We start from the raw sequence: 15976 nt of genomic DNA on the forward strand, positions 1-15976 counted from the left end.
TCGGGCCCGGAGGCGCCACGGCCAGGAGCGAGCGGCGGGCGGCCCGGCGCGGCGGGAGAGGAACTGACTGTCCTGGGCTCGGCCGGGAGGTCCCAGCCACTTCCTGGTGCTCGGATTTGCATACTGCACCGGGGGGCGGGGAAGTGACCGTTTGGCCTCTGCCCAAGGTTTGGATCCTTGGTGTGGCCGTCGCGCAGAGCTTTGCATGCAAAGAAACCTGGTGTCCCTGGGTGCAGCTTGGGGAAGTGAAGCCGCCTCCTGGTAGAGACGGAAGGATTTTCCAGGGAGACCCTCTGGAGTCTTGGCGTCCGCGAACCTCTTGAGTTTCCTTTCCTTCTCTTCCAACCTGCTCTCCAAGGTGTTAGGAAGTGGGGTGCCCCTGGAAGCAGAGGGGGCGCACCCTGATCCCTTGGAGTTCTGTAGAGACGGTGAGATGTGCCAAGTTGAAGCTAAGCTCATTGAATTCTTAATTAGTACAGAACAAGCTCCTTAAGAGTGTACACTTAAGGGGATGTTCAGAGTATTGACGGGGGGGGGGGGGCGGGGGTGCAGAGGGGAAGGGGCTGTGGAGGTAAATGGCCTGACAATTGTTTCCTCAAAACTTCGGCTTTCCCCTGGGAAAATGGAGGAAAGGATGCCTACCTCGCAGGGTCCCTGGAGGATGAAATGCCTTCTGTAAAGGACTCGCACTGTGCCTGGCATACAGTAATGGTCACTGTTATTCTTTCGTTTCTACTGTCTTTGTATCCCACATGTAAACATTGTGTTACAGCACATGCCAGCTGTGCCAAAGAATGACTGCGTCTCCAAGCTCATGTTCCAAGTCAGTAAATGCCACTTACAAATCCAAGATGTGATGTTAGTCTCAGTCACCGTGGATGTCCACTTGTAAGCCAGATTCTGCTCTCCGGATCCCAGCATTGCACCACACTGTAGAGCTTACAAGGACATAAACAGCGCCCTGTGGAAAACTTGGTCTGTGTGTTAATAACAGCAAACACTTTTTTGGGGCCTATTGGGTACCAGACTCAGGGCTAAGCACTTCAGACCTTTTATTAGGAATGCCCTTAAGAAGCTGGCCCCACCTAAGAAGGCTACAGTCACAATTCAGCAGCCAGATCAGCCACCTTGTAACACAATCCATACATCAGTCATGTGTTAAGAGAGTAGAAAGGTTTGCAAACCTGAGAGTGAAATCTGTCACGATCCCATGGAGTCATTCACTGCCTGAGGGCCCATTTCCTGGATTTTTCTTCATGATGACCTCTCAAAGATATGGGCCCTAAATCATCTACTATTATCTACTATCACCAATGGCTCCTGGCTAAAGGCGTGTAGCAATAAAGAATAGGACACAAAATGTAACCCATCTGGAATATCCTGTGTTTTATTTTTTGGAAAAATGTCTCTTGAAGTAAGGAGCAAAGTATCATCAGGCAGAACTGGCTTGATCACAGCTCCACCACTTCTGACTCCTCACTCCCTAGGAATCCTAGTTGATCATTATTCATCTAGAGAGGCTTAAAGAGGGCAACAGCCATTGTAAACTAGACTTGGGTACTTTCTAGTATTGCCTGCCTTTGTTTCGCATGTTAACTTTCTCTCAAGTAAGTAGGTAGCAAACCCCTCTTTGGAAGGCAGTGCTCTTTCCCATTGTATCTCTCAAAAATTCTGTTAGGTGGCCGGGCCAGCATGGCTCAGTGGTTGAGCATCGACCTATGAACCAGGAGGTCATGGTTCAATTCCGGGTCAGGGCACATGCCTGGGTTGTGAGCTTGATCCCTAGTGGGAGGTGTACAGGAGGCAGCCGATCAATGATTCTCTCTCATCATTGATGTTTCTATCTCTCCCTCTCTCACTTCATCTCTGAAATCAATAAAAATATTTGGGAAAAAAATTATGTTAGGTGCTTTAAAATACTTCATTAGTATTGATGGATTGGTTCATTGGTTGATGGACTGAGTTGTCTCCAACAGTTGTCTCCTATTGAGAACTGAACACAGAATGGAATGATTAGAGGCATGTTGCAAATCAACAAAGACTCATTCACAGGGTAAGCAGGCTTTGCAGAAGGTGAGGGATGTGGCCAACGAGGACAGAAGGAGCAAGGAGTCGAAATGGCATCAATATTCACTTACTAAAATGTATTTGTAACCCCACAATCAATACTTAACATCCTTTCACAGCCATTCATGGACATGAGCACAGTGATGAAAATTTGAGTTTCTCCACGCTCACATCCCCAGCTGAGGTTGAACAAGGCAATGCTCCGCCTTCCAGTATTAGCTCCTTTGTCTCCCCTTCATTTAGGACAGTTCCTCAGTCTTTTTTTGTGCTTCAAAGTACTGACATTTCATTTTTTAAAAAGTACAGACCAGTTTTTTTTTGTAGAATTCCCTCAATTGAGGCTTATGTGATATTTCCTCACACTTAGACTCAAGCTAGCCATTTTGGACAGGAGTGTTACTAAAGTGAAGTGCATGAAGGCTGGCAGTTTGAACGAGGAGCAAGTGGTCATGGGGTGCCTGACGTCATGAAGGGAGGTGGCCTTTGGGGACGTAAGTCAGTGCACTCAGGAAGCAGGTGCTGGACAGGAAAGGGCTGCAGAAAGAAACCTGCACACCCCACACCCTGGCCCTGGGGCAAGCTTAGCCCGCTGCTCCGGAGTCCAGAAATGCCTCCTGCAGGCATTGATCTTCAAAGGTGCCTGTATAACTTAATTCCTTCTGGAAGATTCAGCTTCACCAATCACTTCCAGGGGTGAGCAGAGGCCATCAACCCCACTCTCACAAACTGGCAGGTGTCCTGCTCAAGTGAGCGGAGCCGGGCACACAGACGAGGGTGGCCAGTGAATGTTCAGCTGCAGTGTTTCCAGGCTCTCCCGTTACGTTTTCTACTCCATTCTCTTTTAAGCTCCCCTCCTCCTCACCTTCCAGAAAGCAAAGGCCACCTGGGGCAGGTAGGTACCTGGGGAGCATGAGGGTGTGGGAGGAAGGCTGGCCCAGGGGACTGGGTTCCAGTTCCAGAGCTGTGGGTGCAGGCCTCCAGCCAGGCTCACCTGCTTCCTCCAGCTCAGAGCCTGGAGGCTGACCTCAGTAGAGGTTCTTGCCCTTCTCCGAGACAGGGCTGTCCCCACTCCGTCCGTTCTCTTCTCTACTGCACATGCTGGCGGTCCACTGCTACTCTCACAGTGGGCTCTGCCATCCCCCTGCCTGAAAGCAGCTGTCTTAACAACAGCAACCTCACCCAGGACCATCCAGGACCTCCATGGTTAAGAGTGTTGCATGTAGTCCTGGTTGGGTGGCTCAGTTGGTTGGAGTGTCATTCCGTACACTAAAAGGTTGCGGGTTCAATTCCCAGTCAGGGCACATACCTAAGTTGTGGGTTTTATTCCCAGTGCATGGGAAAGTACTCATGGTCAAATTGGTTGGCAGACTTTGAGTTGAACCCAATCTTAGAGGCTCCGCATAGCACAGGAAGGGACTAAGGTGTGTGTGTCCTAATCCATGCACCTGGGTGATGAGCATGCTGAGAGAGGCACTTGGGACCAGCTACCAAAGAGAAAACACCGCTGCTCATGTTAGTGGAACCCTCCGCTGCTGCATGGTGCTAGCGGGTATCTGAGGCTCCCCGAGCTGTGGCCACTGTGCTAGATGTGACAGCAAAACATTTAAAATCGCGCACATGAAAGTGATGCATATTGGATGTCTACACTGCTTACTACACAGCATGTAAACAAACCCGGCCTCTTTCCTAGAGCTTTATGTCAGTCTATGCTGACAAAATTGTCTGTCATAACCTTTCATGATGAACTGTCAGGGGCCCTTTGAGGTCTGGCTAATGCCATCACCTCTCTCTCAGTCAGCCCATGTTTCTGTCCACTGAGTAGTTCCTATGGGCCAGAAGCAGGAGGCGTGCTGAATCCACTTCCAAAAAAGCACTTTGGTAGCAGCTAGGGGGTTGAGGAGGGGGGTTGAAGACATAGCCAGATGAGGATGTTTATGTAAAGTTGACAATGACTTCATATTCTGGTAACATTCTCTTTTTTTTTAATTGTTGACACTATTGCAGATGTTCCCCCCTTGACCCACCTCCACCCATTCCCCACCTCCACCCATTCTCCCCCACCCCCCCCCACCGGCCATCACCACACTGTTGTCTGTGTCCATGAGTTATGTATATATATTTTTTGGCTGGTCCCTTCCCCCTCTTCCATCCAGTCGCTCTCAACCCCCTCCTCTCTAACCTCTGTCAATCTGTTGCATGCTTCCATGCCTCTGGTTCTATTTTGTTCATCAGATTATTTTGTTCATTAGATTCCACATGTAAGTGAGATCATATGGTATTTGTCTTTCTCTGACTGGCTTATTTTGCTTAGCATAATGCTCTCCAGGTCCATCCATGCTGTTGCAAAAGGTAAGAGCTCCTTTTTTAGAGCTGCGCAGTATTCCATTATGTAAATGTACCATAGCTTTTTTTATCCACTCCTCTACTGATGGGCAGTTGGGCTGTTTCCAGATCTTGACTATTGTAAATAACACTGCTATGTTTATCAGCATTGACCAATGTTGTATCATTGTTATGTATGTATGTATGTATGTATGTAGATATGTATTTAGTTTTATGACCATCTTGGATGCTATTTCTGTCTGAACTGCCTTTGAATGAATTTAGTCTCAAAGGCTACTTCTATGCTTTGCCCTGGTAGGAAACATCAACTAAATTCTTCCAGTTGTCTATAGAGCCAACCTGATAACATTTCTTTTCTTTTTTAAAAAACATATTTTATTGGTTTTTTTACAGAGAGGAAGGGAGAGGGATAGAGAGTTAGAAACATCGATGGGAGAGAAACATCGATCAGCTGCCTCCTGCACACCTCCTACTAGGGATGTGCCCGCAACCAAGGTACATGCCCTTGACGGGAATAGAACCTGGGACCTTTCAGTCTACAGGCCAACGCTCTATCCATTGAGTCATACCAGTTAGGGCCTGATAACATTTCTTGCACATGTATGGCCACCATTGCTATAAGATGAGAAGTAGGAATCTATAGATTATGTGTGAAGAGGCGTTGTTGTGATTTAATATGAACCCTAGGGCTTGTCTTCACAGAGCATGTCAAAGCAGCAAGCTGGCGATAGCTTATGCCCAGGCATAGTGTTAGGGTAGACCTCAATGGCTTCATTGTAGTCATTTACCATTCTTATTTCCACCTCCAGAAAAGTCCAGAAAGTGCAGAGTATTCCTCAGTAAAATCTCCACCGTCCTCTAAATGTAGAGGTCATTCCAGGGTGGGTGTATGGTTTTCTCCATTCTGGGTGGGTCTTTCTGTGGCTCTAAATAGTTTATGTGCGTCTCTTCCTCGGAAGTCCTGTTTATTTAGATAAGTTATTGTTAAGCTCTAAGACTATTGCTATCCTAACAATACAACTGTCCTATGAAATGTAATATTTGGTTCTTACTTAGGGATTCCTCAGATCTGACCGGGGGTAGGACTCACAATTACAAGAGGAAAAATTCATATTAGTAAAGTTAGAATTTGAGACTATATGTATGTATTTACCTTACTACCCAGCAGGGGAATTTTGACTGACTTAATATAATGTTGAACCTGAGTTGCTCATTTACATGACCCAAGGCTATCAGAAGAGGCTCTTCTGGATTCCTGGGTAAACTACACTCAATTTGACCCTGTTTGCTTATCTATGAAGTGAGTCACGTCTAGCGCACACAAGTTCTGTAAAGGCTGTAAAGTGATCCAATTTTCCCAATCTATGCATAAAGTAGTGATGGCGTGAGGTGGGGAAAGAAGTGAAAGAAGGAACAGAAGCCCAATTAATACTTTGAGTACACAGAACATTGAGGATATTTTTATGTATCTTCGGACACACCTACAGATAACTTTATGTCTTTGTTTTCACATAACTGCTGTCTTCATGGGGCCAGTGCCTGTTCAATATAGTTCAAATGCCACCTCATCAAAATAGCTTTCTTTGGATACATTGCATCTCTTGCTCCTTGGAATCCTATGGAAAGTTACCTCTAGTTCTTACTGATCATACTTTGCACCTGTATTCTAATATTGTTATTTATCTACATAGAGTGCCTGCACTGGATGGTGAACTCCTGAAAGGCAGATCCAAGTCTGTTTCTTTCATTTTGCTTTTGTTGTTTTTATTCTAAGCATCACATCAAGCACAGTGCACATAAGCAGCAAATTACTGAGTGAGCAGAGGGAGTCTGCCAAATGAAGAGTTAGAATGGTAACAGCTGAGGGGTGAAGACATAGGCAGATGCTACTATGACTGTGTAGGAACCCTGAGAGGCAACATTTTGCTTTGGCTCATGGGGAAAATCTACTACTAGTCATTGTTATGGGTTGAATTGTGTCCTCCCAAAATATCCAGTAGTGCTCATCTCTAGTATCTGAAGACCCTATTTGGAAACAGGCTCTTTGCAGATGATCCAGTTAGGAGGTCATTCACGGTGAGCCACAATTTAATATGACCCGTCCTTATATATATATATTAAAAAGGCAAATTTGAACACAAATAGATTTGCTTGCACACAAGGAGAATCCTCTATGAAGATAGGCAGAGATCAGAGTGCTGCATCTGCAATCCAAGGAATGCCCAATATCGCCAGGAAACCACCAGGAGCTAGGAGAGAGGCAGGCACGGATGTTTCCTCACAGCCTCAGAAGGAACCAACCCTGCCCACACTTGGATCTTGCACTTCTGGTCTTAGGAACTGAGGCAAATTTCTGTTCTTTAGGCCTCCAGTTTGTGGTACTTGATTACAGCAGCCCTAGCAACAATTTATATACTGTTACACGGTAACTAGATATCCTACCTCTTACCTTCTCTGGTCTTTGTGTTTTTTGTAGGGTGGTTGGGGCCATACAGATGGAAAGAAACATGGAGTAAGATGGTAGCTATGATAACAGTGGTAAAAGAAATATAATTACAATATTTAAAGAATATTTTAGAATGCATGATTTCATTCAATCTTACAAGAAGTCGGCTCTTACAAGAGGTAGAAAGTGTAGGTATGATCGCCACCCCAGCTCTTCAACAGTGGAGAAGGTAACTAACATGTATTGAGTGTTAGGTATTGTTCAAAGTACATTATACATACGATGTCATTTAGCCCTGAAAACCACACTGACGTGGCTACTCTGGCCCGCATTCTACAAATGAGAAAAGTGTGACAGAGAAATTAAGAGTCTTGCTCAAAGTCACGTTGACAAGTGAGTGGGGAGCGCTGGGATTCCACTCAGATCTTCTGAGGCAGAACCAGGGTGCATCCCATTGGTTTGGTCTCTGTGCCATTGTTTGATGATGAGTCACCTCAGCTGCCCACATCCTGTCAGTGTGCCACTGGCAGGTCCAGGGGGGCCCTGAGCTTCTTTAAGTTGAGGACAGTGTTACCTTGATATTTCTGTGCCTAGCACAGTGCCAGGCATGAAAACGCTCAATAAATGTTTGTTAGATAAATAAGTTTTTCAGTGCATTAAAATTTGATTTTAGCCTGGCCAGTGTGGCTCAGCGGTTGAGGATCGATCTATGCACCAGGAGGTTGCTGGTTTGATTCCCAGTCAGGGCACATGCCCAGATTGCAGGCTTGATCCTTGGTGGGGTGGGGGTGGGGGGTTGTGAGCAGGAGGCAGCTAATCAATGTTTCTCTCTCATCCATGTTTCTATCTCTCTCTTCCTCTCCTTCCCTCTCTTTCTAAAAATCAATAAAAACATATTTGTAAAAAAATGATTTTATAAACAAAATAACTTTATGCTTTTAAGTATGAATAAAGCCTAAATTTTCTGAAAAATAACCTTTTTGGGGGGGGGGGCAATAAAAATAACCTTTCTTTGATAGAAAGAACATTATATAGGAGTGATAAGATCTCCGTTTCAGCCCTGCCTTCACCATTTATTAGCTATGACACCGGACTTCCTCATTTTTACTAAACTTAGAGGTTGACCTGCATGGTGTCTGTAGTAACTTCCAGGTTTCAGATTCTATGCTTCTGCCAGTAGGACTGACTCTGAGGACTTTCATGCCCAGTTTAGGGCGTTTTGTGTAGGAAAATAATCCGTTGTGACCTGGAACGATTAACTGAGCAGTATAAAGCAACATTTTTGTTTAGGCCAATCGGAAGCAGCTTTTCGTTTCAATAAGGACAATCGTTTGAGGGCATCTGCATACAAAAAGAATTAATAAGAAGATTGTTGGTACTAAGGAGCTTAACCCTTCACCAACTATTCTGAACGTTTATAAACCAGTCCAACTAGATGCACTTGTTAAATGGAAAGAAGGAAAATCTTACAGTCTCCAGAACCCAACATTAAACCTTTTGAAGTTCCTTTATGTGTGAACGTTTTGTGATCTGGACCTAAAAGCTTAGAACACGGCTAGTGTGCATGGCTGAGTGAGGCCCCTTCCTGGCAGAGTGCAAATAATCCCGAGAGATCCTTTGTCAATTTTCACGTATACCTTTGGCAGTTACTGGTTTAACCCTAAGAGAAAGGTGCCCTAAAGAAATGGACTCAGGAAATAATTAAGAACTAATGAAACTATAGCAATCACATACGTTAGGCTACAGACAAATTGAGAGAAAAAAAATCAAAATTTAGGACAATTTCTTAAATGAAGGTAAGAGGCAATAATTGTATGTATGTGTATGATGGCCTGTGTTATGACATGTGTGTAAATAAATCTGGAAACAGGAATAAGAAGGCTCTGTTGGAAGCAGCTGCAGGATTTAGGCTGGACTTGCCCAGCTCCAGGTTTTAAGCCAAGACCGTCATTGGCAGAGCGCTGTCAAGAGGGAGGGAAATTCAAACATGTGGTGGGCTTTCTGAAACCTAGACTCTGTTTCCAGCTTTTCCATGAATTTATATATCTTGCACGCCTTGCGTTGCACTGATGAAGAAACATGAATGATGTTGAGTTGGTTAATAAGCTAGCTATGAGGTTGATGATAAAAAGGAAATCAAAGCTATAACTAGTATTGACCCTTTGTACACATGATTGTACCACATTTGCCACACAAAACTTTCTTTATAGACATCACCTATTTTTAATATGTGCTACATATGTATAAGACTATGATCTATCTTGGGGAGGACTGCCATTCTTCTTATAGACTTCCATAAGATTTCTTATATATTCTCCACATATAGATGAAGTAATCTATATATGGTAATAACACTATTTTCTCTCTCCAGTAAATTCTGTCAAGTTTTGCTACTATTTTTCACTTTAATGTCACAGGTAAAGGTTCAGAGAGCCGGGCAAGAGCGGGAGAGTGCACTGGGGGTTCCACACGCTTACTTTGGGTTCCTCTCACTGTAAGAAAATTGAGGGGCAGAAAAGAGAAAGTTCTTCTCTGATATTAAACTAGTAAATTGTTGGTTCCAGGATGAAACACAGGTTTTTTGACTCCAGCACTTGTGGGCATTCCACTTCCCCTCCCACATCTGCTTCCTTTTAATTATGTGCTAAGCAGGACACTTGCTGTAGGCTGTTTTATTTACTTCTCTCAACAATGATTTGCTGTTGGTATTGTTAGCCTGCAAGTTGCAGATGAAGACAGTAAGCTCACAGAGGCTGAAGTAACTTGCCCAATACCATCAAGGCAGTAAATGGTGAGAAAGAAGAATTATCATAACCATGCATTACCTTTGTATAAATATATTAATATCTACAAGTACATTACATGTTTGATCTAGTTCAACTAACAACATGGTTAGCCTTTGAATCAGGGGTGGGCAACCCTTGGCACGCGTGCCAAATATGGCACGCCAGTAACTTTTGCTGGCACGTGAAACCCTCTCTTATAATCTTCCATTTACATTTTTTTTCTTAGTATCGACTTTTTTATTTTGCAGATAAATTCAGTGTAGGTGCATCTTAGATAAATAAATAATTTTACATAACAAGTTATCTTAAAGACCATAGACATGGATTGACGAGAGAGGGGAAGAGCAATTTCTACGCCTCTGCCTTAACTCTCCCTGCCTTCCTAGATCCGACCAGTGTTTTGGTTTCATCCACATACGCTTGTGAATCTTTGTTCTCAGTGATGAATTTTGTTAAGTCTCGTAATAAGAGTAGCCTGACGGATGAAAGTAGTAGCTCCTGCATATCTCTGAAGGTCACGAAATATAAACCTGATGTAAAATCTCTGTCATTAGTGATGCAGCAGCCAAAGTCCCACTGATAATATCAAACGGAGTCATAAAGTTTTCTGTCGGACTATCAGTGTACATGTACACATTAAAAAATAAATGTATTTTTCATCATCATATACTGTGATTTTGTCGCTCGAATGAATTTTATTATTTCTTCAAGGTTCTTCACATACATACACCTTAAGAGATATCAAGTAGGCATAACATGTTCTCAAAAAATTAGGGTTGGCACGCAGAAGAATTTTAAGTCAGAGATTTTACTGGTTTTGGCATGCACTCACAAAAAGTTTGCCCACCCCTGCTTTGGATAATAACTTGAGTTCCATTTTAACTTGAGGTGGATTATAACTTCCTGGTAAGAAACACAATGCTTAAGAAATTTGAGGACATTTGTGAAAACCAGATACAACTTAATTTGTTAATGTTGATGAAGGGTCATTGTCATCATTATTGGCTAAAGAAACCATGAATTATATTCTTTAAGTAAAACCTCAATAATAATGTATTAATTTAATTGTTCATTCTTTTTATACATATTCACTGAATTTTGTTATAATTTGTGAATTCTCAAAATTTTAATGGTGGCCCAGTAGCTGCTGTCTGCTTGATTTGATGATTCTTTCACCATTCTATTGGGAAGAAATATGAAATCATTTCAAAGTAGATATGGAAACTCAGTGTGAAATAGCATGTCACCAAAGCAAAATTGCATGTTCTTTATCCTCTCAGAGAGGTTCCTTATTTTCCAGTAAAAGCAAAAAATAATAATCAAAACCAAGCACCAGCAAAAGTGAGAATGAGGGGAAGAGGAGAGTAGGGATGAATAAAAATCAATAGAAAGGGGAAGTGTGCTCTAAAATAGAAATCTATTCTGCAGGGATGTTATTACATACAGCACTTCTCCAGTAGTCTCTTTTTATACATGAATGCAACTATAATTATAGCATGTTTTAACATTTGGTTAAAATTCAATTGCCTTTGCACCTCATGCAGAACCAAAAAAAAAAAAAAAAAAGAAGAAGAAGAAGAAGAAGAAAAAGAAAAAGAAGAAGAAAGAAAAAATTAGAAGCATTGGAAAAACTGCACAGCAACTACAGGATGTCCTGTTACATTTATCGGGTAAGACAGACCCATGACTCACTATAACACTTGACACATCGGAAATGGTTTTATTGTGCATGGTACTTAACTCCTCATAAATATTAAACACATAGATTTGAGGATAACAAGCTGTATTTGTTCCTGGTATAATGGTATCTTCTTATAATTCTTTTTGAAGTGAAAGAAATTTAGCGTAGCCATGTAGATGATGGGAAGCCAGATCATATAAGCAGCAGCAAGTCAAGCCTGATATCTGATTTCTTAAAACTCCCATAGTTCCCCCTTCTTAAGTTGTTGATAATAAAGGTATGAGGAAGATGTCTCTTGATTGAGTCTCTGTTTTGTCACTGTTGTTGCAAAGCTAGGATACACTTGCTCAGTTAAAAAACGTCTTTAGCCTTGAGCCATGGAAAACTGATATGTTGCAAAAAATTATGGGTAATCGAATATTAATAAAGAAAAGAATAGCAGTGTCACATAAAAAGGGATGGCAGCTTTCTCACTGTGATGAAGCTTTCAAGTCCATAAGCCTGTAAGAAGCAAAGCAAAGACACAAAACAAAGACACAAAGGTGTCTTCTTCCTCCTCTTTCTTAAATTGCAATTATTCGTGCTGTCTTATTTCAGTTGCCTAAAGTGTTTCCTCTGCACAAAACTTCTCAATCACATTGTTTCAAAGGATCTTTCTCTTCTCAGTATACATTTATTGCCAATGCACGTTATTTAAAGATACATATTTAACAAAGAAAGAAAATTTCCCTCAGTTCCATCTTTGGAATTGTTAAATGATAAAATGAAGCCCTAGTTTCTTTCACTTTTCATTCATATTCAGATACTGGCCTGGTTGTGCATGTGTGTGTAAGGTGTGTGTGTGCACGTGTAGGTATGTGTGTATAGGAATGGAATTTGTATGTGTGTAGGGGGTGTGTCTATGTATAGGCCTATGTATGTACACAGATGTGTATATGTGTGCATGCGCGCACACGCGCGCGCAAGGTCTGAGTATGTGTAAAGACATTTGCTTGTGTAGAATGTGTATTTATGCTCCGGGGAGTGTGTGAGTAAGGATATGTAAGTAGGGGTGTGCTGTATGTAAGGATGTTTTTGTGTGTTTATGCATGTGTGGTTATGCAGTGATGTGTTTATGTGTGTTAAATGAATGTAGGTAGGTTTGTGTGCATGCAAACATGGTCTATGTGTGCAGAGATATGTGTGTAATGGTGTGTGTGTGTGGAGAGAGTGTGTGTGAGAGAGAGAAACAGAAACAGAGAGGGTGTGTTTATAATGTTGGGGGAAAATTTTGAAAAGTGGGTCAGCCATGAGAAGTTAAGGAAGCTCAGAAAATGAAGAAGACAGGGTGGGTTGAGGACATGGTGTGGTCTTGAATACTCAGGTAAATCAATTGCGACTTCATTTAATCACCAGTGGAGAGATGCTGACCATTGTTAGCAGGGGCACGGAGGGGGAACGGCATGAGGAGGCTCCAGGGGATTCCTGCCTGGTGCTGGGCTTTGATTGAGGAGTTGGAATTTGATGGTTGGGTTGGGAAGTGTAAGGTGTGGAGACTAATAAGTGTCTAAGTGGCCACATCTGGCAGGGACAAGGGCTCAGTTATCCCTCAGCCAGAGCTCAAGATTGACAAAGTTTTTGAACTCACTAAATTTGGTTTCTGGTTTTTAAAATGGAAAGCGCAAGTTTGAGGATTAAATGAGATAGTACCCATAAAGGATTGAGCTCGCTGGAAATTCTCAATGCAGAATATGAAAGGAGAAGGAAAAGAGGTAGAAGAGGAAGAAAAAAATATATGCAAAATGCAAAGAATGCATCAAATTGGGAGAGAAAAGGGAACTGTTCTGTTTCCCACTTTTCAAACTCTACTGTGTCTCATCCAGACTCACAGTGTGAATGCCGCAGTCTGCATGGAGTAAAATCTGCAACATTACAGATTCAGGGAGCTGATGGAGGGAAAGAGGACAATCCCGAGGAGAAAATACAGTGTGTTTTTATTCACGCGGGAAGGTACACGTTGGCCGTCCCAGGTGAGCATGTCCCCCAAACTGTTTCTTAACTGTGATGGCAAGAGAGGGATGACTGACTCTCTGAGATTCAGGAGGCATCATAAATGCAGCTCCAGGGTGAGGGGCTCGGCATAAAGTTGGGATGTCAGTCCAGTGCACAAAATGAAATAAAGGAAAGTGTGATGGTCTATGTCACCTACCGTATAATTATAAAGATATGGGATAGCTTGTCCAAAGGAAATGGGTTGCAGTTCCTCTCATTTTTCACTTAAGCTCTTACACAAATTACTTAATCTTTCACCTAATAAATCTATAAATAAGAATAATAAAACTTGCCGTTTCTCTTTTCCTCCAGCCTTTTTTCTTGATTCTTCTCTTGGGGTAATTAGCATTGTTGCAGAAGGTTTTGCATCCTTAAGGCCAGTGGTTCTCAACCTTCCTGATGCCGAGACCCTTTAATACAGTTCCTCATGTTGTGGTGACCCCCAATTTCATTGTTACAAATTGAACATAATTAAAGCATAGTGATTAATCACAAAAACAATATGTAATTATATATGTGTTTTCCGATGGTCTTAGGCGACCCCTGTGAAAGGGTCGTTCGACCCCGTCGCGACCCACAGGTTGAGAACCGTTGCTTTAGGCAATGCGCTAAAGAGTTTGTGCACATCTTTTAAAATGTTCACATTATTCAACACTGAGTTATTGTTGAATGTTTGCTGTGTGCTATTGCCCTCATTTTTATGGCAGAGGAAGCTGGATCTCCACGAGATCGAGAGCCTTGTCCCAAACAGCTCAGCTGGAAGCCTGAGTCCCTACACTGTCCATGGCCACTCCTGGAGTTGATTCAACCAAAACACTGTGAAGATCCCTGAGGACAAACATAAATTACCCTGGCGTTTTTTAATCGTCATCGGCAAATATGGCTTTATTTCTAAAATAGAAAATAATAAAGTAAAATGCAAGTGAGCATGGTGTCTTCTCAAGACAAAAAACCTCTTCAGTGACTTTATATAAATAACATCCAGTAGCCAAATGCTGCTTTATTGGAAAACCGAAACCAAAGTGGGAGAGAATATTCTGTGGTCTGGTCTTTTACAAACATTGTGCTACATGAATGAGAAAAGAGAGACTCGGGAGAAAAGGAACAAAGTATCTGGTTAATCATGAAATCGGCTTTAAAATCCTCTGTAAGATAAAATTAGTTTTTCTCTAAATTTAACATTCTGGTTGCTTTTGATGTTGCTGGTAAGTTTCAGCCTAATAAATACTAATGTGGAAAAAAGTGAGATGGAAATAAATGAAGAAGAAATTTTTTTCTCTTATGGTCTTGTTGAGACATTTAAAAATGAAAATACTGTGAATGAAAAATAAAAATTTTGAGAACTAGAAGCCTCTCAATATTGTTTTTGCTTACCTTGAGGATCAATCTTAAATAATGAATTTTTAATAAATTAATAAATTCTAGGAAGATGTTTTCAGAACATTAAATAAGAAAAGTAAAATGATAAATTTAATATAATTGCATTACAAATATTGTGGAGAACAAATCTCGACAGACTTATGGGAATGGCCTAGAATAGAAGGAGGTCATGAACTGAAGGCAGACTTGGCCCATTGCACAATTTAGACTGGGTTTCCCCACTACATTCCCCACTAAAGGGAGGGAATTATGAGCTGGCTTGTTTCTTTCAAGAATCTTTATTATTATTTGTTTTGACATGCCTTGAATTATGACATCTAGACCTTTGGAAATTGCATGCTCATATTTCTGGTAAATCAACTGTTACGTGCTGAGTTGTACCTCCCCCCACCCCAACTCATAAGTTGAAGCTCTAACCTTGAGTATCTGAGAATGTGACTGTATTTGGAGGTAGGACCTTTAAAGAAGTATTTAAGTTAAAATGAGGTCATATGGGTGAGCGCTGTTCTGTTATGACTGGTGTCCTTACAAGAAGAGGAGGTTAGGCCATAACACACAGACCAAGGGAAGATCGTGTGATGACATGGGAGTACTTCAAGGAGAGAGGTCTCGAGAGAAACCAACCCTGCTGACTCCTTGATCTCAGACTTCTGGCCTCCACAACTGTGGGAAAATAAATTTCTGGTGTTTAAGTCACCCTGTCTGGGGTATTTAGTTATGATAGCTCTAGCAGACTAATACACCGGCCAAGCAACCAACAAACATAAACCAGGAAAGAACCACACCTTCATGACCCCAAACTTAATGGCAGCATCTCCCCTATCATCTCAATCTCCAAGGACAGAATTACATGTTAGGGAGATATATAGAGAAAAATAAATATAAATGTACTGTGTAAGAGTGTGCAAGTACAATCCTTCTCTTCCCTCATTCTGCTCACGAAGATGGTCTGGGAGAAGCACTATCCCAATAAAAATGAATGTACACAGTGCTTGGATCTTGACTTTTAACTACCATTCTCCTCTTTAAAAGAAATACAGGATTTCTTGGAGAAATATTCAGTTCCAAGGCTAGAACAAGGAAAGTGCAAGATGAGGTTGGAACATGTTGTTGGAACAGAAAGCAAGAAAGTACTCAAAAAAAAAATGATGGCACCTGGAAAAAGGCACTAAAACCACTTTTAAGGAACTCCCATTTGCCAAATCTGGGTCAATTTCAGTATAAAATAAATAATAAGAGAAA

The 15976-nt window shown here is 41.9% G+C and overlaps 1 long non-coding RNA gene across 1 annotated transcript; it reads left to right on the plus strand.

Moving 5' to 3' along the window:
- Positions 1 to 11169: 11169 nt before the first annotated feature.
- On the plus strand, positions 11170 to 14666 carry LOC138993209 (uncharacterized). Its single transcript, XR_011468245.1, has 3 exons — positions 11170 to 11312; positions 13186 to 13332; positions 14062 to 14666. It is a non-coding gene; the product is annotated as an uncharacterized lncRNA (long non-coding RNA).
- Positions 14667 to 15976: the final 1310 nt, after the last annotated feature.

The sequence above is a fragment of the Myotis yumanensis genome, unplaced genomic scaffold, assembly GCF_028538775.1.
Source record: "Myotis yumanensis isolate MYYU_CA2020_CCGP unplaced genomic scaffold, mMyoYum1.0.hap1 SCAF_15, whole genome shotgun sequence".
Lineage (NCBI taxonomy): Eukaryota > Metazoa > Chordata > Mammalia > Chiroptera > Vespertilionidae > Myotis > Myotis yumanensis.